The sequence below is a fragment of the Rhopalosiphum padi genome, chromosome 3 (genome assembly GCF_020882245.1).
Source record: "Rhopalosiphum padi isolate XX-2018 chromosome 3, ASM2088224v1, whole genome shotgun sequence".
In the NCBI taxonomy this organism is placed as follows: domain Eukaryota; kingdom Metazoa; phylum Arthropoda; class Insecta; order Hemiptera; family Aphididae; genus Rhopalosiphum; species Rhopalosiphum padi.
Genome location: NC_083599.1, coordinates 24,546,953 through 24,572,578, shown reverse-complemented (window position 1 = coordinate 24,572,578; position 25,626 = coordinate 24,546,953). Strand labels below are relative to the sequence as shown.

Genomic DNA, 25,626 nt, shown 5'->3' with positions numbered 1-25,626 from the left:
CATTACCGTTTTTAATGAATTCAATTAATAATGGTATTACCTTTCTCCAATTCCACTGAGAAAGCAGTATCTTCATCCAGGTTTTGTTTACCTTCAAATAGCTATCGTTTTCTTGCCTTATTTGAAGCCTAAAACATTACTTTATTTAATGAATTCAATTATAGATGCTATAACCATTCTCCAATTCCACTGGGGAATCAGTATCTTCATCCAGGTTTTGTTTACCTTCAAATAGCAATAGTTTTCTTGCCTTATTTGAGGCCTTAAACATTACTATTTTTAATGAATTAAATTATAAATGATATAACCATTCTCTATTTCCACTGAGAAAGCAGTATCTTCATCAAGGATTTGTTTACCTTCAAATAGCAATCGTTTTCTTGCCTTATTTGAAGCCTAAAACATTACTATATTTAATGAATTCAATTATAAATGCTATAACCATTCTTCAATTCCACTGAGAAAGCAGTGTCTTCATCCAGGTTTTGTTTACCTTCAAATAGGTTTCGTTTTATTGTATTATTAGAACCCTTAAACATAACTGTTTTTAATGAATTCAATTATAAATAGTATAACCATTCTCTATTTCCACTGAGAAAGCAGTATCTTCATCAAGGATTTGTTTACCTTCAAATAGCAATCGTTTTCTTGCCTTATTTGAACCCTAAAACATGACCATTTTTTAAGGAATTAAATTATAAATGATATGACCATTCTCCGTTTACATTGCCTATACAGCAATTCTGCATTTCCAATATGAAATGGATATTGGTTGTTCATTGATAAATTAATATTGTAAATTTAAGATTAAATAAACTTTGTATCACTATTTTATTTTCAAATTGAAATGGAATATATTCCCATAATATTGTCTCCATATTGATTATTTAACGTTGAACTAAAATGATGTATTCAATATTTATACATTTTTTAATATGTAATAAAAGTCCAACGTTTTTTAAACAATATTGCATAGACATTTATTTTCATTGGAATTTAAATATTACATTTTTAATGTCTATTGGATAGTATCATTTTGTTGGAAATACAATAACAATTATGTCCTATTTATAAATGTATTGAAAATATTTAACAAAGGAACTTAATAAATTTGTGCAAGTTCTATATACTTTGTTAAATTAGGAGTAAGAAATATAACCATAGCAATATACACACATAAAATGTGTATAACATTTTTTAGATAAAATATTTTTCAAGATTATAGGACTTGTATAAATTATAATTTGGCGAAATTCTGTTGGTTTCCAATGACAAGCTTCTTCTACATCTCTTGGTTTCCTTCAAAACACAATTGGAATATAATTTTATACTAAACGTAGATTAGCAGCAGTTTGTTTTATTTTAGAATTAGGAAATGGAGAATGGTGATACCGTTTTAAATGAATTCATTTATAAATAGTATAACCATTCTCCAATTCTACTGAGGATGCAATATCATCATACTGGATTTGTTTTCCTTCAAATAGCAATCGTTTTCTTGTCTTATTTGAACCCTTAAACATTACTGTTTTTAATGAATTCAATTATAAATAGTATAACCATTCTCCAATTCCACTGGGGAATCAGTATCTTCATCCCGGATTTGTTTACCTTCAAATAGGATTCGTTTTCTTGTCTTATTTGAACCCTTAAACATAACTATATTTAAAGAATTCAATTATAAAGGGTATTACTATTCTCCAATTCCACTGAGAAAGCAGTATCATCATCCTAGATTGGTTTTCCTTCAAATAGCGATCGTTTTATTTCCTTATTTGAGGCCTAAAACATTACTATTTTTAATGAATTCAATTATTAATGGTATTACCATTCTCCGTTTCCATTGTGGATGCAGTATCTTCATCCCGGATTTGTTTGCCTTCAAATAACAATCGTTATCTTGCCTTATTTGAACCCTTAAACATTACCGTTTTTAATGAATTCAATTAATAATGGTATTACCTTTCTCCAATTCCACTGGGGAATCAGTATCTTCATCCAGGTTTTGTTTACCTTCAAATAGGTTTCGTTTTATTGTATTATTAAAACCCTAAAATATGTGCATTTTTAATGAATTAAATTATAAATGATATGACCATTCTCCGTTTACATTGCCTATACAGCAATTCTGCATTTCCAATATGAAATGGATATTGGTTGTTCATTGATAAATTAATATTGTAAATTTAAGATTAAATAAACTTTGTATCACTATTTTATTTTCAAATTGAAATGAAATATATTCCCGTAATATTGTCTCCATATTGATTATTTAACGTTGAACTAAAATGATGTATTCAATATTTATACATTGTTTAATATGTAATAAAAGTCCAACGTTTTTTAAACAATATTGCATAGACATTTATTTTCATTGGAATTTAAATATTACATTTTTAATGTCTATTGGATAGTATCATTTTGTTGGAAATACAATAACAATTATGTCCTATTTATAAATGTATTGAAAATATTTAACAAAGGAACTTAATAAATTTGTGCAAGTTCTATATACTTTGTTAAATTAGGAGTAAGAAATATAACCATAGCAATATACACACATAAAATGTGTATAACATTTTTTAGATAAATTATTTTTCAAGATTAAAAGACTTGTATAAATTATAATTTGGCGAAATTCTGTTGGTTTCCAATGACAAGCTTCTTCTACATCTCTTGGTTTCCTTCAAAACACAATTGGTATATAATTTTATACTAAACGTAGATTAGCAGCAATTTGTTTTATTTTAGAATTAGGAAATGGAGAATGGTGATACCATTTTAAATGAATTAATTTATAAAGGGTATAACCATTCTCCAATTCCACTGAGAAAGCAGTGTCTTCATCCAGGTTTTGTTTACCTTCAAATAGTAATCGTTTTCTTGTCTTATTTGAACCCTTAAACATTACTGTTTTTAATGAATTCAATTATAAATAGTATAACCATTCTCCAATTCCACTGAGAAAGCGGTGTCTTCATCCAGGTTTTGTTTACCTTCAAATAGTTTTCGTTTTCTTGTGTTATTAGAACCCTTAAACATTACTGTTTTTAATGAATTCAATTATAAAGAGTATTACTATTCTCTATTTCCATTGTTGATGCAGTATCTTCATCCCGGATTTGTTTACCTTCAAATAGCAATAGTTTTCTTGCCTTATTTGAACCCTTAAACATTACTGTTTTTAATGAATTCAATTAATAATGGTATTACCATTCTCCAATTCCACTGAGAAAGCAGTATCTTCATCAAGGTTTTGTTTACCTTCAAATAGCAATCGTTTTCTTGCCTTATTTGAGGCCTAAAACATTACTATTTTTAATGAATTCAATTAATAATGGTATTACCATTCTCCAATTCCACTGAGAAATCAGTATCTTCATCCCGGATTTGTTTACCTTCAAATAGCAATCGTTTTCTTGTCTTATTTGAACCCTTAAACATTACTGTTTTTAATGAATTCAATTATAAATAGTATAACCATTCTCCAATTCCACTGGGGAATCAGTATCTTCATCAAGGTTTTGTTTACCTTCAAATAGCAATCGTTTTCTTGCCTTATTTGAGGCCTAAAACATTACTATTTTTAATGAATTCAATTAATAATGGTATTACCATTCTCCAATTCCACTGAGAAATCAGTATCTTCATCCCGGATTTGTTTACCTTCAAATAGCAATCGTTTTCTTGTCTTATTTGAACCCTTAAACATTACTGTTTTTAATGAATTCAATTATAAATGGTATCACCATTCTCCATTTCCATTGTGGATGCAGTATCTTCATCCCGGATTTGTTTACCTTCATATAGCAATCGTTTTCTTGCCTTATTTGAACCCTTAAACATTACCGTTTTTAATGAATTCAATTAATAATGGTATTACCTTTCTCCAATTCCACTGAGAAAGCAGTATCTTCATCCAGGTTTTGTTTACCTTCAAATAGCTATCGTTTTCTTGCCTTATTTGAAGCCTAAAACATTACTTTATTTAATGAATTCAATTATAGATGCTATAACCATTCTCCAATTCCACTGGGGAATCAGTATCTTCATCCAGGTTTTGTTTACCTTCAAATAGCAATAGTTTTCTTGCCTTATTTGAACCCTTAAACATTACTGTTTTTAATGAATTCAATTAATAATGGTATTACCATTCTCCAATTCCACTGAGAAAGCAGTATCTTCATCAAGGTTTTGTTTACCTTCAAATAGCAATCGTTTTCTTGCCTTATTTGAGGCCTAAAACATTACTATTTTTAATGAATTCAATTAATAATGGTATTACCATTCTCCAATTCCACTGAGAAATCAGTATCTTCATCCCGGATTTGTTTACCTTCAAATAGCAATCGTTTTCTTGTCTTATTTGAACCCTTAAACATTACTGTTTTTAATGAATTCAATTATAAATAGTATAACCATTCTCCAATTCCACTGGGGAATCAGTATCTTCATCAAGGTTTTGTTTACCTTCAAATAGCAATCGTTTTCTTGCCTTATTTGAGGCCTAAAACATTACTATTTTTAATGAATTCAATTAATAATGGTATTACCATTCTCCAATTCCACTGAGAAATCAGTATCTTCATCCCGGATTTGTTTACCTTCAAATAGCAATCGTTTTCTTGTCTTATTTGAACCCTTAAACATTACTGTTTTTAATGAATTCAATTATAAATGGTATCACCATTCTCCATTTCCATTGTGGATGCAGTATCTTCATCCCGGATTTGTTTACCTTCATATAGCAATCGTTTTCTTGCCTTATTTGAACCCTTAAACATTACCGTTTTTAATGAATTCAATTAATAATGGTATTACCTTTCTCCAATTCCACTGAGAAAGCAGTATCTTCATCCAGGTTTTGTTTACCTTCAAATAGCTATCGTTTTCTTGCCTTATTTGAAGCCTAAAACATTACTTTATTTAATGAATTCAATTATAGATGCTATAACCATTCTCCAATTCCACTGGGGAATCAGTATCTTCATCCAGGTTTTGTTTACCTTCAAATAGCAATAGTTTTCTTGCCTTATTTGAGGCCTTAAACATTACTATTTTTAATGAATTAAATTATAAATGATATAACCATTCTCTATTTCCACTGAGAAAGCAGTATCTTCATCAAGGATTTGTTTACCTTCAAATAGCAATCGTTTTCTTGCCTTATTTGAAGCCTAAAACATTACTATATTTAATGAATTCAATTATAAATGCTATAACCATTCTTCAATTCCACTGAGAAAGCAGTGTCTTCATCCAGGTTTTGTTTACCTTCAAATAGGTTTCGTTTTATTGTATTATTAGAACCCTTAAACATAACTGTTTTTAATGAATTCAATTATAAATAGTATAACCATTCTCTATTTCCACTGAGAAAGCAGTATCTTCATCAAGGATTTGTTTACCTTCAAATAGCAATCGTTTTCTTGCCTTATTTGAACCCTAAAACATGACCATTTTTTAAGGAATTAAATTATAAATGATATGACCATTCTCCGTTTACATTGCCTATACAGCAATTCTGCATTTCCAATATGAAATGGATATTGGTTGTTCATTGATAAATTAATATTGTAAATTTAAGATTAAATAAACTTTGTATCACTATTTTATTTTCAAATTGAAATGGAATATATTCCCATAATATTGTCTCCATATTGATTATTTAACGTTGAACTAAAATGATGTATTCAATATCTATACATTTTTTAATATGTAATAAAAGTCCAACGTTTTTTAAACAATATTGCATAGACATTTATTTTCATTGGAATTTAAATATTACATTTTTAATGTCTATTGGATAGTATCATTTTGTTGGAAATACAATAACAATTATGTCCTATTTATAAATGTATTGAAAATATTTAACAAAGGAACTTAATAAATTTGTGCAAGTTCTATATACTTTGTTAAATTAGGTGTAAGAAATATAACCATAGCAATATACACACATAAAATGTGTATAACATTTTTTAGATAAAATATTTTTCAAGATTATAGGACTTGTATAAATTATAATTTGGCGAAATTCTGTTGGTTTCCAATGACAAGCTTCTTCTACATCTCTTGGTTTCCTTCAAAACACAATTGGAATATAATTTTATACTAAACGTAGATTAGCAGCAATTTGTTTTATTTTAGAATTAGGAAATGGAGAATGGTGATACCGTTTTAAATGAATTCATTTATAAATAGTATAACCATTCTCCAATTCTACTGAGGATGCAATATCATCATACTGGATTTGTTTTCCTTCAAATAGCAATCGTTTTCTTGTCTTATTTGAACCCTTAAACATTACTGTTTTTAATGAATTCAATTATAAATAGTATAACCATTCTCCAATTCCACTGGGGAATCAGTATCTTCATCCCGGATTTGTTTACCTTCAAATAGGATTCGTTTTCTTGTCTTATTTGAACCCTTAAACATAACTATATTTAAAGAATTCAATTATAAAGGGTATTACTATTCTCCAATTCCACTGAGAAAGCAGTATCATCATCCTAGATTGGTTTTCCTTCAAATAGCGATCGTTTTATTTCCTTATTTGAGGCCTAAAACATTACTATTTTTAATGAATTCAATTATTAATGGTATTACCATTCTCCGTTTCCATTGTGGATGCAGTATCTTCATCCCGGATTTGTTTGCCTTCAAATAACAATCGTTTTCTTGCCTTATTTGAACCCTTAAACATTACCGTTTTTAATGAATTCAATTAATAATGGTATTACCTTTCTCCAATTCCACTGAGAAAGCAGTATCTTCATCCAGGTTTTGTTTACCTTCAAATAGCTATCGTTTTCTTGCCTTATTTGAAGCCTAAAACATTACTATATTTAATGAATTCAATTATAGATGCTATAACCATTCTCCAATTCCACTGGGGAATCAGTATCTTCATCCAGGTTTTGTTTACCTTCAAATAGGTTTCGTTTTATTGTATTATTAGAACCCTTAAACATAACTGTTTTTAATGAATTCAATTATAAATAGTATAACCATTCTCTATTTCCACTGAGAAAGCAGTATCTTCATCAAGGATTTGTTTACCTTCAAATAGCAATCGTTTTCTTGCCTTATTTGAACCCTAAAACATGACCATTTTTTAAGGAATTAAATTATAAATGATATGACCATTCTCCGTTTACATTGCCTATACAGCAATTCTGCATTTCCAATATGAAATGGATATTGGTTGTTCATTGATAAATTAATATTGTAAATTTAAGATTAAATAAACTTTGTATCACTATTTTATTTTCAAATTGAAATGGAATATATTCCCATAATATTGTCTCCATATTGATTATTTAACGTTGAACTAAAATGATGTATTCAATATTTATACATTTTTTAATATGTAATAAAAGTCCAACGTTTTTTAAACAATATTGCATAGACATTTATTTTCATTGGAATTTAAATATTACATTTTTAATGTCTATTGGATAGTATCATTTTGTTGGAAATACAATAACAATTATGTCCTATTTATAAATGTATTGAAAATATTTAACAAAGGAACTTAATAAATTTGTGCAAGTTCTATATACTTTGTTAAATTAGGAGTAAGAACTATAACCATAGCAATATACACACATAAAATGTGTATAACATTTTTTAGATAAAATATTTTTCAAGAATATAGGACTTGTATAAATTATAATTTGGCGAAATTCTGTTGGTTTCCAATGACAAGCTTCTTCTACATCTCTTGGTTTCCTTCAAAACACAATTGGAATATAATTTTATACTAAACGTAGATTAGCAGCAATTTGTTTTATTTTAGAATTAGGAAATGGAGAATGGTGATACCGTTTTAAATGAATTCATTTATAAATAGTATAACCATTCTCCAATTCTACTGAGGATGCAATATCATCATACTGGATTTGTTTTCCTTCAAATAGCAATCGTTTTCTTGTCTTATTTGAACCCTTAAACATTACTGTTTTTAATGAATTCAATTATAAATAGTATAACCATTCTCCAATTCCACTGGGGAATCAGTATCTTCATCCCGGATTTGTTTACCTTCAAATAGGATTCGTTTTCTTGTCTTATTTGAACCCTTAAACATAACTATATTTAAAGAATTCAATTATAAAGGGTATTACTATTCTCCAATTCAACTGAGAAAGCAGTATCATCATCCTAGATTGGTTTTCCTTCAAATAGCGATCGTTTTATTTCCTTATTTGAGGCCTAAAACATTACTATTTTTAATGAATTCAATTATTAATGGTATTACCATTCTCCGTTTCCATTGTGGATGCAGTATCTTCATCCCGGATTTGTTTGCCTTCAAATAACAATCGTTTTCTTGCCTTATTTGAACCCTTAAACATTACCGTTTTTAATGAATTCAATTAATAATGGTATTACCTTTCTCCAATTCCACTGAGAAAGCAGTATCTTCATCCAGGTTTTGTTTACCTTCAAATAGCTATCGTTTTCTTGCCTTATTTGAAGCCTAAAACATTACTATATTTAATGAATTCAATTATAGATGCTATAACCATTCTCCAATTCCACTGGGGAATCAGTATCTTCATCCAGGTTTTGTTTACCTTCAAATAGGTTTCGTTTTATTGTATTATTAGAACCCTTAAACATAACTGTTTTTAATGAATTCAATTATAAATAGTATAACCATTCTCTATTTCCACTGAGAAAGCAGTATCTTCATCAAGGATTTGTTTACCTTCAAATAGCAATCGTTTTCTTGCCTTATTTGAACCCTAAAACATGACCATTTTTTAAGGAATTAAATTATAAATGATATGACCATTCTCCGTTTACATTGCCTATACAGCAATTCTGCATTTCCAATATGAAATGGATATTGGTTGTTCATTGATAAATTAATATTGTAAATTTAAGATTAAATAAACTTTGTATCACTATTTTATTTTCAAATTGAAATGGAATATATTCCCATAATATTGTCTCCATATTGATTATTTAACGTTGAACTAAAATGATGTATTCAATATTTATACATTTTTTAATATGTAATAAAAGTCCAACGTTTTTTAAACAATATTGCATAGACATTTATTTTCATTGGAATTTAAATATTACATTTTTAATGTCTATTGGATAGTATCATTTTGTTGGAAATACAATAACAATTATGTCCTATTTATAAATGTATTGAAAATATTTAACAAAGGAACTTAATAAATTTGTGCAAGTTCTATATACTTTGTTAAATTAGGAGTAAGAACTATAACCATAGCAATATACACACATAAAATGTGTATAACATTTTTTAGATAAAATATTTTTCAAGAATATAGGACTTGTATAAATTATAATTTGGCGAAATTCTGTTGGTTTCCAATGACAAGCTTCTTCTACATCTCTTGGTTTCCTTCAAAACACAATTGGAATATAATTTTATACTAAACGTAGATTAGCAGCAATTTGTTTTATTTTAGAATTAGGAAATGGAGAATGGTGATACCGTTTTAAATGAATTCATTTATAAATAGTATAACCATTCTCCAATTCTACTGAGGATGCAATATCATCATACTGGATTTGTTTTCCTTCAAATAGCAATCGTTTTCTTGTCTTATTTGAACCCTTAAACATTACTGTTTTTAATGAATTCAATTATAAATAGTATAACCATTCTCCAATTCCACTGGGGAATCAGTATCTTCATCCCGGATTTGTTTACCTTCAAATAGGATTCGTTTTCTTGTCTTATTTGAACCCTTAAACATAACTATATTTAAAGAATTCAATTATAAAGGGTATTACTATTCTCCAATTCCACTGAGAAAGCAGTATCATCATCCTAGATTGGTTTTCCTTCAAATAGCGATCGTTTTCTTTCCTTATTTGAGGCCTAAAACATTACTATTTTTAATGAATTCAATTATTAATGGTATTACCATTCTCCGTTTCCATTGTGGATGCAGTATCTTCATCCCGGATTTGTTTGCCTTCAAATAACAATCGTTTTCTTGCCTTATTTGAACCCTTAAACATTACCGTTTTTAATGAATTCAATTAATAATGGTATTACCTTTCTCCAATTCCACTGAGAAAGCAGTATCTTCATCCAGGTTTTGTTTACCTTCAAATAGCTATCGTTTTCTTGCCTTATTTGAAGCCTAAAACATTACTATATTTAATGAATTCAATTATAGATGCTATAACCATTCTCCAATTCCACTGGGGAATCAGTATCTTCATCCAGGTTTTGTTTACCTTCAAATAGCAATAGTTTTCTTGCCTTATTTGAGGTCTTAAACATTACTTTTTTTAATGAATTAAATTATAAATGATATAACCATTCTCTATTTCCACTGAGAAAGCAGTATCTTCATCAAGGATTTGTTTACCTTCAAATAGCAATCGTTTTCTTGCCTTATTTGAAGCCTAAAACATTACTATATTTTATGAATTCAATTATAAATGCTATAACCATTCTTCAATTCCACTGAGAAAGCAGTATCTTCATCAAGGATTTGTTTACCTTCAAATAGCAATCGTTTTCTTGCCTTATTTGAACCCTAAAACATGACCATTTTTTAAGGAATTAAATTATAAATGATATGACCATTCTCCGTTTACATTGCCTATACAGCAATTCTGCATTTCCAATATGAAATGGATATTGGTTGTTCATTGATAAATTAATATTGTAAATTTAAGATTAAATAAACTTTGTATCACTATTTTATTTTCAAATTGAAATGAAATATATTCCCGTAATATTGTCTCCATATTGATTATTTAACGTTGAACTAAAATGATGTATTCAATATTTATACATTGTTTAATATGTAATAAAAGTCCAACGTTTTTTAAACAATATTGCATAGACATTTATTTTCATTGGAATTTAAATATTACATTTTTAATGTCTATTGGATAGTATCATTTTGTTGGAAATACAATAACAATTATGTCCTATTTATAAATGTATTGAAAATATTTAACAAAGGAACTTAATAAATTTGTGCAAGTTCTATATACTTTGTTAAATTAGGAGTAAGAAATATAACCATAGCAATATACACACATAAAATGTGTATAACATTTTTTAGATAAATTATTTTTCAAGATTAAAAGACTTGTATAAATTATAATTTGTCGAAATTCTGTTGGTTTCCAATGACAAGCTTCTTCTACATCTCTTGGTTTCCTTCAAAACACAATTGGTATATAATTTTATACTAAACGTAGATTAGCAGCAATTTGTTTTATTTTAGAATTAGGAAATGGAGAATGGTGATACCATTTTAAATGAATTCATTTATAAAGGGTATAACCATTCTCCAATTCCACTGAGAAAGCAGTGTCTTCATCCAGGTTTTGTTTACCTTCAAATAGTAATCGTTTTCTTGTCTTATTTGAACCCTTAAACATTACTGTTTTTAATGAATTCAATTATAAATAGTATAACCATTCTCCAATTCCACTGAGAAAGCAGTGTCTTCATCCAGGTTTTGTTTACCTTCAAATAGGTTTCGTTTTCTTGTGTTATTAGAACCCTTAAACATTACTGTTTTTAATGAATTCAATTATAAAGAGTATTACTATTCTCTATTTCCATTGTTGATGCAGTATCTTCATCCCGGATTTATTTACCTTCAAATAGCAATAGTTTTCTTGCCTTATTTGAGGCGTTAAACATTACTATTTTTAATGAATTCAATTATAAATGGTATAACTATTCTCCAATTCCACTGAGAAAGCAGTGTCTTCATCCAGGTTTTGTTTACCTTCAAATAGCAATCGTTTTCTTGCCTTATTTGAACCCTTAAACATTACTGTTTTTAATGAATTCAATTAATAATGGTATTACCATTCTCCAATTCCACTGAGAAAGCAGTATCTTCATCCGGATTTGTTTACCTTCAAATAGCAATCGTTTTCTTGTCTTATTTGAACCCTTAAACATTACTGTTTTTAATGAATTCAATTATAAATGGTATCACCATTCTCCATTTCCATTGTGGATGCAGTATCTTCATCCCGGATTTGTTTACCTTCAAATAGCAATCGTTTTCTTGCCTTATTTGAACCCTAAAACATGACCATTTTTAATGAATTAAATTATAAATGATATGACCATTCTCCGTTTACATTGCCCATACAGCAGTTCTGCATTTCCAATATTAAATGGATATTGGTTGTCCATTGATAAATTAATATTGTAAATCTATGATTAAATAAACTTTGTATCACTATTTTATTTTCAAATTGACATAGAATATATTCCCGTAATATTGTCTCCATAATGATTATTTGAGTACCTATGAATGCGTAATTTAACGAGCTATAAAATTCATAATGGGTCATGGTTCGAAATAATGCATATATTTTACAAAAAACGCAAAAACATGAATAATCCCTATACTACGCGTGTTAATGTACCAACCTTAGCATACGCATCGCCACCTGTGGCTGTTTAATCATGCGACTCATTTCGATATTAATTTTTTTCCTTCGATTATTCGAACACTCGGTTAATCGAAATTTTAACTCGATCCCCTGAATTTCGAATTATCGAGTGACTACTGTATTATGCATTTTTATGAAAATATGCAAAAAAAATTAACACTAGAATCTACGTTTTACGAAACGTCAAGATATTTAATCAGCATTTACATAAATATCCGGGCCCTAATTATTACCTATTCTATATTATAATTTATCACCTACCTAATATAGTAAATGTTATACAATATTTTATTTATTTAAATGTATTTAATACTTATGGTTTAATAACTTGGTTTACTTAATGTGCAGTTTAATGATTTATTTTTTAATTATTTAAATTAGCTTATATGCTCAGCTCCTTATGCAATACTAAATTATGCTGTATTCAACACTCTGTTATCACAATTTATGTTTATTATACATCACAATCAATAATACACAACATTATATCATCAATTCTTTTGTCTATTATTTATATGATAAATTTTAATAATAGGACATCATCAGAATGTGTTGTCACAATCTTTCAAACACATAACATGGAAAACTGTATGTTATGAAGAACCCATTTAACTCCTTTATGCTTAATATTATAGTGAATTCACCAATCATCAGATTTTAAAGAAATTATATTATCTGCTAAACCTTGCAGAGTTGTTATACAGTTGCAACAGAAACGGACAGGACTGCCAACATTTTTAAAAGGGTATATGTATTGGAAAATAAGTTCTTGACACATCTTTATACAGAGCAGATAGCTGTTTTAGGCAGGTTTATAACTTCTAGTTTTATCCATTTTTCTTTCCATAACATTAATTCACTCTGCACGATTTCTTTGAAAGATAAATCTTCTGAATAAAATTTATAAGCCGAGTCCAATGATGAAAACTCACTTTTTAAGCAAAATTCTGGAAGAATACATTGAAATCATGAGATTAATTCCTTATGGGTTTCAAAATATTCATGCAATGCACTGCAAAAATTGTCAAGGTAAGGTACATATACTGCTCGCCGATAGTACTCTTCTGAGCAGTAAAACACGTTACAATGAGATCCTTCAAGGCGACAAGTTTTTGGGACTTCTTCTTAAATATCATTTTTGCCAGAAAATTCTCTTATTTGAACATACAGCTCTGTGAGGACAAGCCAGTTCTCCATCAGAGGCTGGGTCGACGGCGGGGAAGGGCGAATGTCACGTCGATGACCGACGCCGCATTCACTCGACTGAAAGTCGGCACGGTGCCCAAGTTGAAAATTAGGAGGCCCAGCGTAGAGGCGAGGCTGGACAGCAGCGAACCCCTCGCATCGTCGTTGGCAGATCCCCATTTTGCTGAATGAGCATTGAAATCGCCAGCTACTTTCAGTCTGATGTCCCTAGTGTCGAAGATGCGGATTGACTACTCGACTCCATTGAGGAATTTGTCGAACTCCTGCAGCGTGCAGTTGGGCGTGTAGAAACAGCTAAAAAATACAGTCTCGCCGACTTTTGCCCAAGCGAAGCAAGTGCCGACTCCTTTTTCCGTGACAGCCATTTTTCAGCGGCTAATAACGAGCACCCCGCACTTGTGATCGACGCTTTCGGCGCAACACGGATCGTCACCGAAGCCTCGGTAGTAGTCACTTACGATAACTACGTTCGGCTCCTTGCACATGAAGTACTTCCTTCTCTCGGTGCCTACGCATTCTTTGGTCGTATGTCTCTTGACCAGACATCTAGCGCAACCCGTGTTGGATTTGTCAATTTCTTTAATCCTGCACTCCGCCCAGCTCACTTTAGTTCTTTTCTTGCGGATCAGTTTTAGGCCCGGTCCGACTGGCGTGCGGATGACCGCACTTCTGACCCCATTTGAGCCCTCTTGTATGGTTAACTCGCCGATGATCTTCAACTCAGGATCGAAGGTGACATGAGCTCTGGGGAGTTCAAGTGCATCCACCGAGTCCTTGATGACTATTAGCACCAGCAGGACACTAGAAGAGGTGCGTCTGATGCCCAGCCTTACGACGAAGCACAGCTGCTAGGTTGTCTGCCTACTCCTTATCGGAGATTTGCAGAATCACGTTGCCAGCCTTTGACTTGCGAGTAGTAATGTCATACTCCACGCCCTCCTACTGAACCGCCGCTTTAACCGATCTCATCATTTTCACATAGGATGAGTTGTTGGGTGGCTTTTCGATGACTACGGCCTGGTGCTTCGCAGGTCGTCTGCGCCTATGTTTAACGAATTTCCTTACGATTCCAACATTCTAGACTACCGGATTTTAAAAGAAAAAGAAGGTTGCGTCAGAGGTGTATGAGATATCTCAGTTATTGATGTCCATACCAGCTACACAAGATATTAACTAATAAATATTATAATATTAAACAATAAAGTTATTTTATATTTATAATAATAATTATAACAAACATTTTTTTCAGGTAAGCGTTGAAAGAACTTTCTCGAGCTTAAAATTTATACTAAATGAATTGTGAGGTAATCTCTGCCCCGCAATTCAAGAAAGTATTATGATAATAAAATGTAATACATAAATTAAACGAGCAGCCCTAACCTAACCTAACTTGAACCACTAATATATACTATATATTATATTTATTCATTTTAAATAAATTATGAATATCATGTTTAGAAGTGTTTATTTTTATTTGAAGTCGTGGTTAAGTTTAATAAAAGATAATTTTATTTAAGTCTTCTTTTTTCAACTTATTATTATCAGTATTGATTGTAGAAATAAGTAATAACAAATTTTTAGGAATTTCAACATAATTTAAAATATTTTTAACTTATACTTGTATTTATTTTATTTATTTTTAGTAGGGGTAAGTCCGTACGAGAGGCAAAACCGTATGATAAGGTTTATTGAACAATAAGTCAAGATAGAAAAAAATTTATTGATGTTAATTTGTCCATGACCGTTATTGTTATTGTTATCGATAACTATTAACCTCATTTTTAACAAATTCCCGCTCCAATTCTTGTTATCACAAAATATGTGAAATCACTATTTTAAAAATATATTGTCATTAAAAACTTTTATACTTATATTTGTTTGATGTAAAAAAAAAACTGCATCAAATTACGCAAAAGTAAGTACAGGTTATTTATTGATATAATATGGTGGAATGTTGCTTATACTTTTTAGTTAATTGCTATTAATTTGAATACACCTACTGTGGGGCAAAACCTTATAAGTATAATACATACGTATTAAGTTTAATGTTTATTTTATTTTCATTATTTTGTTACTTACATGAATATTTAAACATGTTTGGTTTAAATGTTATTTAAAAAGTTTGTTATGTAAGGTAAAGAACTACCCTACAAAATTGTGTTCATAATAAAGTGAAAAATAGTTGTTAAATGAGTTATTATTTTTTTTTATTCTAATATAAAAATGCAAAATTCTTTACTCAAAATTTTTTTTTTGAGATGGGAGATATTAATATGTATTGCAAAGGCTGCCTATTATATTTCTACTATTTTAGATCATAAAACCATCCATACGGTTTTACCCCAAGACTAATACGGTTTTACCCCACCTATGGGGCAAAATCGTATTTTTGGGTACTTTCAAAATTTGGATTTTTCTTTTAGTTTAAGTTAAGATTTTTTGAAAATGCTTCAATATTATTGAAGCTAACAATATTTGTGATATATTTATGCAATCCAGTTTCAAATTTTTCAAATGTTGTAAGTTTTACAGTGCCTAGAAGTTAGTAGTACGGTTCTGCCCCGCCTTCCCCTACATATAATAATATTAATAATTTGTAGGGAATAGGTATCATATTAATATTAATGTGTAAGGTAAGTGGTACATAAATGAGTGAGGATTTTGGGAGTTACAACCTCCACAGGTTTGTTTTGGTATGGAAATTTTAATACTTTAACTATTATTGAACTTATTTTGCTGTAATTTTGGCTAAAACCGTAAAAAATTAAAAATATTATCCGTTATCAACAGTGCCGGATTAAGTGTTTCATGGGACTTAAGTAAATAAACAGACGGGCCTATTGGTCATAAGGAGTAAAAAAGGTACCAACTACAAATTAAAAAAATTTCATTTTTTAAAATTTTATTTATGAATATAAATAATAATCATGTCAAATACATTTTCAAATTATAATTGAATACTATAATATATGTATATTTATTATAAAATAAGTCACTGTCATCGTTGCAACTGTTTAATTGTCTCTTCTCTTCATCTATACATAATTATTTTTTCTGGCTTTTTTATTGGAAAAAGTTTGAATGACATCGTCGAAGTCTAGAGATTTTACAAATTCACTCTCGATGCTCAAAATTCCAAGATTTTTCAAACCATTTTGTGATATAGCGAAGATCGTAATATGGTTTTTTAACACTTTTAATCGTCAAAAAAATCTTTCACCAGTACAAGTTGGTACACATAAGAGAAAGATATAAGCGTGATAATCTTTCAACATTTGGAAAATTCTCAGTCACATTTAAATCAACTATTTTCTTATACATATTAAGCAAAATATTTTTATTCTTATTTTCGTTCGCAGTAATTAATAATAAAGACGTTAATGAAAAATTTAAAAACTGTTTAAACCCATTTGTAAAATTATCTGGGAAATCTTTTGGATACCTTTGTAACAAATTGTTCATTTCTTTTTATATTTCTTCGATTTCCATGTCCATTGAAATTTTTGATAATAACTTAAAATTATTTCTCACATAAGTATAAGTGTTAATTCTATATATATAGAAATAAATGTGTGTATAAACTGTATGATTTTGGTTAATTCAATTGAAATCCAGATGTAGTCTGACCATTTACGTCAGTCGAACTGTATCCACAATTAAAGGTTTAATAATTTGGTAAAATATTGAGCCAAAGTCGGGTCTAGTCTGACCATCGACTTAGTGTACAAATCTACAGATTTTAAATTTTTTCAATACAAAAAAATAAAAATTACTAAATATTTTCGAAAGCCTAATTGATTCGAGTGCTTAATTTGTTTGTAGGTTAATCCTCCGGCACGGGTTATCAATAATTTTAATTTTAATCCCGTTATCAAAAACTTGCAAAATATAGAGATTGAAAAGGGTTTCAAAGATAACCCAACCATACTCTTAGAAGATTTAAACTCCAAAAATGAAGTATGGAGTTGCCTTAAAACTAACCCAAATGGTAATAAACTATTCCAATTCACTTCTGAACTAAGCATTATAATATCACCACCCTCTAAACCCACATTCCACAGAATAGGTAGACAACCAGACATATTAGACATCCCTTTAGTCTCAAATCGCACAGCACAGTTACATCACCAAGTTGCAAATTAACTAGACTCGGATCACGTTCCAGTTATCACCACTTTGTATGAACAAATATAATTAATTCCTCAAACCTCAAAATTAATAAACCGACCAATAAACTGGGACATTTTTAGAGAAGATCTCAACAAAAACCTTAGTATAAACAGATCTCATTAAAACCACAAAGAAATAGACACCAACATACAACACCTAACAGAGTCAATAAAAAATGCAATCAAATCAGCCTTGTTACCAGCAAATCCAAAAAAAAAGTAAACCGTGAGAAAACTCTTCTCTACCGTCCCACATTCAACACCTAATAAAAAAAAAACATAAAGCCATAAGAATTTAGCAAAAAACAAGAAAAATCGAAATTAAAAAAATGATTAAACCAATTAACACGAAGAGTCAAATGGGAACTCTATAACAATAGATTTAAATGTTACAAAACATATATATTAACAGTGAACCCAAACGATGCCAATCTATGGAATGCCACAAAATAATACTCAAACAAAGAGACACTATTCCTCCCCTTAAAGTTGGACTAGCTAAATAATAAATAAACATTGACAAATTCAAAATTTACGTTCAGTACTTTGAAAATTGTTTCACCACTGAGTCTACTACTACAAATATAACACAACAAATATACTCTAAAAATACATATTCCATGGAAACAAATACTATCCATCCATGCAGTCCCAAAGAAATACACAACAGATAATCGGCAGACTTGCAAATAAAAAAAGTCCTGGATACGACCTTATTACCAATAGAATTCTCAAAAACCTTACCCCATAAGCCCTTGCGTTCTTGGCCAGTTAAACTCTATTTTCAGAATAGGATATTTTCTAATCACTCGGAAACAAGCAATTATCATTCCAATACATAAACCTGGGAAACTGAACAGTTTACAGGAGAGCTATATTATTTTACTACCTATCCTCTCAAAACGATTAGAAAGGATACTGTTACACAGAAGAAACCATACCTAAAAATTATTCCACATTACCAATTCGGCTTCCAACCTCACCACTCTATATGTCATCAACTACAGTGTATCTCAGAAATAATAGTAGACGGATTTGAAAATAAAAAATACACAACCACTGTCTTTCTTGACGTCGCAGAGGCCTTTGACAAGGTCTGGCACCAAGATCTCGTGTCCAAACTAACAAAACTAAAACTACTAACCTATCTATATAATATATTATCCTCATTTATCACAAATTGCTCGTTTAGTACGAATAGATTCTGATACCTCTGAAGAACACCCGATAAAAGCAGGGGTCAGTCAAGCCCCACTTTATTTAATTAGTTCCACAAAAATGTTAATTAGCAATGTATGCAAACGACACTGTTATCATAACACAACATATAACTCATTTGTGGTAAAAGTTATGAGTTTGCTAATATTTTTTTGAACTGAATATTTAATTGATTCAGATTTTATAAGTGAATATAGGTCGTCGTTAAAAAATTATGAAAAAAGTAAATTTGTGTTTTCAATTTTGATATTTCAGTAGAAGTGGAACAAGTTCAAAGTTTAAAAACTGGGAATCAGGACAAAAATTGGCTTCTCTTCAATTTAGTTTTGTTAATTGAAATTTTAAATATTTTTGACTATTAATTTGTTTATTTTTTTTCTGGCTTCGAGTTGTATGATTATTTATTAAAAAACTTTTATCATTATTCATATCATTTATTAGATTATCATCATTGTTCACATCAGATACTAGATTATGATCAACATTAACATCAAGTATTAAATCATCATCAATAAAAACAGGTAAATTTTATATACCTAAGCTTTCATTTTCTTCTTCTAAATCTGGTGGATTCACATGTCGCTGAAGTAGCTCTTGGTATTCATCTTGGAAAAGCAATGGTGTTGTGTCATTATCTATATGTTTCATAACATCATCTAAAAACAATTATTCATAAATTAAAAGTTAAAAAAAAATTCATAAAGTAAAATAAAATACATACTCAAGTCAAAGTCCACATCTAAACAATCCAAGTAATCATCCTAATATTAAAATTCATCAAATCATTTATTTGAGAGCCACTCAAAATATGTTTTGTCATCTTAAACCATAAAAAATAATACTTAAATTAGACAATAAAGAAAAACATTTTAAACAAAAGTTACCTAATTTTCAATAAAATAAAGATAAAATGTTATTAAAAACCTTTTCGTGCACAAATTTCTATTATCAATACTACAAGTTATCACATTTAATCGTTTATTATTTATATGGTATGAACATATCAATGAATACTACAATACAGTTCTATCAAAACAAAATATAAAAAGACAATTTATTATAGTTATCTGTGTATCACCCATGATACATTTGCCTATTAGATGATGATTTTCATTTGTATTATGATACATAAGTCATTAACGCGCTATGTATCGTGAGCAATACAATTGAAAATATGCATAAATAAGGATAGGTACTTACTTTTATATAACGTATGTTTGATGCATAAAAATAATCTTTTGAACATTTGTTATCAAATAACATTTTTCAAAATCTAAATAACCCATAATAATAATGTTAATTATGACCACGGACTAATTTATCCATAGATCATCTTCCACTTATTTATTTTTAAAAGAACAAGAGATATTGTCTTTACCGTGTGCACGCACTATTAGAAAGTATTTGTCTCTAATTAATACTTAATGTGGATTTGATGAAAATTTGTTTTGTTATTCACAAAGAAAGTATCCATGTTAAGTAAAGAACAAAAGCATGGTATGTTAGTTTTTGATGAGATATTCCTGCGTAAAAGTTTACAAGTGAGTTCCCAAAAACTAACATACGCTAGTTTAGAGAATTTTGGCGGGAAAATTGAAAGTTCGGGGTTAAAAGCCAATCATAGCTTAGTTTTTCTTTTTCAAAGTCTTGCAGGAAACTTCACACAACCAATTGGAGTTTTTGCTTCAAACGGTCCTGTTAAAGGTAACATGTATAAATACCTATCAATTAAAATCTTTCTAATATCTAACATTCAGTAGTTACCTATTTTTGTTTTAACCTTTAAAATGTGTGTATAATATTATTTTATGTTGCATGTTTTTAATCATTGTCTATTTTGAGAAATGCAAATTTATGTTTCAGAAGTTATAATAAATTAAATAAGTATAAATTTAATATAATCAATAACCAGTATGTGTAACTATTAAGTAATATTACAAACTATAATTATGTCTGTGGTAAATATGTGGTATATGTTCTCATTGTAAATGAAATTTTTATAATTTATAAAAACAACTAAAATTATATCTTATTTAATATACAAAATATTATTTAAATTATATCAGGTTTAGTTTTGGCACAACTAGTAATCAAAGCATGTTTACTGGAAAAATCTGGATTAAGTAATAGTAAATAGAGTTGTCTTTGGTGGAGCAACGACAAATCGTAAGCTCTGGTCAGAATTAGGTGTGACTGGTGAAAAAGGAAAATTCAAAAATATATTTGAACATCTACTAAATAATAAAAGAAAATTTTATGACCTCGGGCGCACCTCACGTTATAAAAAATATCCGGAATAGGTTGTTCAATAAAAAAGGATTAAGAGTAAATATGAAAACGTTTTTTTATTATTTAATTTGTTATCAAAATGTATTATTTTACCAGATCACCAGATTCTAATTATACTAGATGGTCGCACTATGTGGAGGCACATAAAAATGATTCATAAAGAGATTGTGTTGCACCATTAAGTGTGTCCAAAAATTACAAACAGACATTTAGCACCTGACAGTTTTAGTAAGATGAACGTCAAATTAGCTACCCTGGTAATTTATTTATTTTTATTATGTTTATCTGATAAATAATATAATTGTTCTTTAATAATTTTACAGATTTTAGTAATCCGATGGCTAAAGGAATTGAATATTATGCACAAATCAAATCATTACATCAATCAAACAGTGAACCTACACAAATATTCACAGAACGAATATAATGTTTGACGCATTAAACCGAAGGGATCCAGCCGAGGGTATCAAACATAAATCATGATTTTGATATAATTAGTACCAAAATTCTACCAATATACTTTTTTTTATAAATAAAAAAATGATTACACATCCAATGATTTTGATTAATTTATGGTATATGGGAAGACCATGTACTTAATCAACCTATTTTTGAAGAAATATTTTTATCAAAATCTACTGCTGAAGGTTTGGGTGTTACAATCATATCAGTAATAGAGTTATCCAAGCATCTTTTGGAAGAATGTGGATTTAAATATGTCTTAACTTAAAAAATGAACCAGGATCGTCTAGAACAGGGATGGGCATTTCAAAGTAACTAGCGGGCCACTTTTAAGTACTTTAAAATCTAGCGGGCTGCAGTGCATAGGAGAAAGCAAAAAAAAAATTAAAATTTTATTTTTTATCTTTATTTATTTATATTTACAATTATTATATATATTATTAAATTCTATTTTCGTCTTCGATTTTACGCTTTTTAGCGGACATTTTTAAAATAATAATAAAACACGAAAATAATAGTACTAACGGCGCGGCGGTGTGACACTACGGCAGTACGGATATGACTAAACCGATAAAATGAAATAAATAGTATGTTAGCTATGCCATTATAAATATATATTTAGACATTTATAATTTAGTTTCGGTTTAAAACTAGATAAGATTTATATCCACATTTCATCAAAAAATGTAATAAAATAAAATACAGATAAGCACTAAAATTATATGAAGTAATTTGAAAATGTAGCGCGGGCCAGATAAAAAAGGTACGCGGGCCGCCAGTTGCCCATCCCTGGTCTAGAGGTAAAATAAATGAAAATCGTTAAAATGTTCCTAATTTTAAATCAAAAACTTAGGCAGATAACTTGTATTCTAATAATATTTTTCTTATATCAATAGCAATTTTTCGGTATGGCAAGACAGGCAACTGGTCCAAATGACACCCCAATTGTCCAACATTCTTACAGATATACAAGTTGCTATCAGTATATTCCATAATAAAGCCTCCTAAACGCGGTAATGCGGTAATGCTAAGTAATATCTAACTATCTAAGAGCAGTAATTGCACAATATTGGATTCAACAACACCAACATTTACTATACAGGATATAAAAGATGTATTTAGTAAAATGACACATATGAAAGACAATTAAAAATTGATCATTTGAAGAAAAGGTTAGATACATTGTTGCTCAAGACATAGAAGTAGACATTGTATTTCAAGTGGACATGTTTAGTGACCATGACTTATAAATCAGATACAGAATCCTGTGTGTTATATTTCATCGGTGGGTATGTCACACAATATATTAATAAATACGTTAAGTGTAACAATTGTCAAACTGTTGTATTAAGTAAAGAAAAGAAATAAAAGAAATTGTAAGATTTCTCAATTTAAATTATTATTTTAGGTAAAACACCATTTTGTGATATGCCTGAAGCAACACTCATAAAATAATACTGAATATCGCTAAATTAATGAATTATAATGTAATCCAATCATTTAACAATCAATTCATGTAATTTTTAAAAAGATTGGATAAATGGTATGTTATCATACCATTAATGATGACAATTTGTCTATAGTTGTTATAGTAATAATGGAACCAAACAAACATATCAAATAATAAATAACACAGAACAATCTAAATTATTAGGTAGGTACTTACTACCTACTAAAACTATAATATTTAAAACTGTGTCAAAATCCGTAATGCGACCGCACGCATCTAATTTTTTTTTATTTTTTATATACTTTCACTATGTAACATGAACTTTTGCATGCCTTTTCCACTATACAGTGTGTAAACGGTAATCGAGAACACTCAATATCTTTGCGTAGAGACCTGCTATTTGAATTCTGTTTTTTTGGCAGTTGTTATGACATAAAAATACACATTTTTATGGTCTTTGAATTTTTTTTTACTTAACTAGTCACGCGCATGCGCATGTCAACTTTTTTTTTTTAAATGGCAACCCCCTGCCTTAACCACAAATTAATTTTTGCCTATTTTTTTAATGAATTTTGGTAGTTGAGTCAACTTTCTAAGTCCAAAATTGACCAAGTTAGAGCAATTCAAAAAAAAAAAAAAAAAAATAGAAAAAAAATGCGCTCGATTTTCAGCTTTTTGATTGTAACTCTGAAAATAATTATTATAGGATTGTTAAAGATTGACATTTTTATAACTATTTATTACGGTGATATTCATACGTTATTTTAACTTCAATTACTGAATAATTTTCAATTAGAACGTTAAATTATAAATGTATTTATAAATTGTTCAAATTAATTAGGTAATTACCTCTGCTAATCTAATACTTATCGTATTTTTCGGTCATTAATAAGATTAAACATTAGGTTTACCTTATAGTAAACTTTTATCTGTATGACAATTTGATATAAAATTAAATACGATGAGATAAATGAAATAACTGAACATTTCGATATTTTTCATCGTTCAAACCGTGCGTTACTCCGTGACAAATATGCCTCATTCAAATAAAGTTGATATGTTGTTTATTTATTGGGAGTGTCAAAAAAATTCACGTCTTGCGGCACAAACATATGCACAACGTTACCCAGGTATAATTGTCTTTATTTTTCTTTAGATAATCTTCTAAGTTAGTTTCGTTATTTTTATTTAATTCAGATAGAGAACATCCTGTCCATAGTTTTTTTTATAACTTAGAAAGGAATCTAAGAACCTATGGATCATTTTCTAAAAGGGTAAATAATTTACAACAAAGACGAGGTGATGCTTTAGGTGAAGAGGTCGATGAAAACCTATTAGCCTATGTTCGAGCAAATCCCAGAAGTTCAACACGGCACGTTGGTAGAGAGCTTGGAATATCTCATACCACAGTTTGTAAGATATTAAAAAAATATAATATGCATCCATATCGACCAGATTTAGTTCAGCATTTGCGTCAGGGTGATGCACCTCGTAGACTAGCTTTTGTTGCGTGATTGATGACCAGTTTAGACGAAAATCCATTTATTTTAAACTCAATATTATGGACAGATGAATCCAAATTTACTAATAATGGTGTAATTAATAAGCAGAATAACCGTTACTGGGACGATCAAAATCCACATTGGACATTTGAAACCAACAATCAAACTGTTTGGGGAACAAACGTTTGGTGTGGTTTAATTGGTGGTAAATTGCTTGGTCCATTTTTTTACGATGGAACACTCAATGGTAGACGATATTATAATTTTTTACTAAATGAATTACCAATGATGCTTGATGATATTCCTTTAGCTCTAAGAGGTAATATTATTTTTCAACACGACGGTGCTCCAGCTCACAATGCTCACATAGTTCGCGACTATTTAAATGCACAATTTCAAAATCGATGGCTAGGAACTTACGGACCCATTGAGTGGCCACCACGATCACCTGACCTTACGCCACTAGATTTTTTTTTATGAGGACACTTGAAAAAAATAGTGTATGCTGATCCTCCTATAAATCTTCAAAATTTAAAAGATAAGATAACAGAAACATGCAATCAACTGACTGATGAACAAATTACTGCTGCAACAAATAAAGAATTTATGCGGCGCGCTGAAGCATGTTTTGTTCACGGCGGAGAACAGTTTGAACAATTTATTCGTTAGATTTTTTTTTTATTTTTAGATTTTTATTAATTAAATAAATTGGTAACTTAAATAAGAATTGAATTTGTTATTAATTATTAATACGTTCTAATAGATCCATTAAATGTAAAGAAATAAACAACATACTAATTTACGTTTTTTCTGCTATAATAAGTTATGATTTATTACACAAATTAAAGAGAAAATTATTCAGTAATTGAAGTTAAAATAACGTATGAATATC

General features: G+C 29.2%; 1 pseudogene; it reads left to right on the top strand.

Annotated features, from left to right (window-relative positions):
• Window positions 1-24,265: 24,265 nt before the first annotated feature.
• LOC132924933 (uncharacterized) lies at window positions 24,266-25,403 on the top strand (annotated as a pseudogene).
• Window positions 25,404-25,626: the final 223 nt, after the last annotated feature.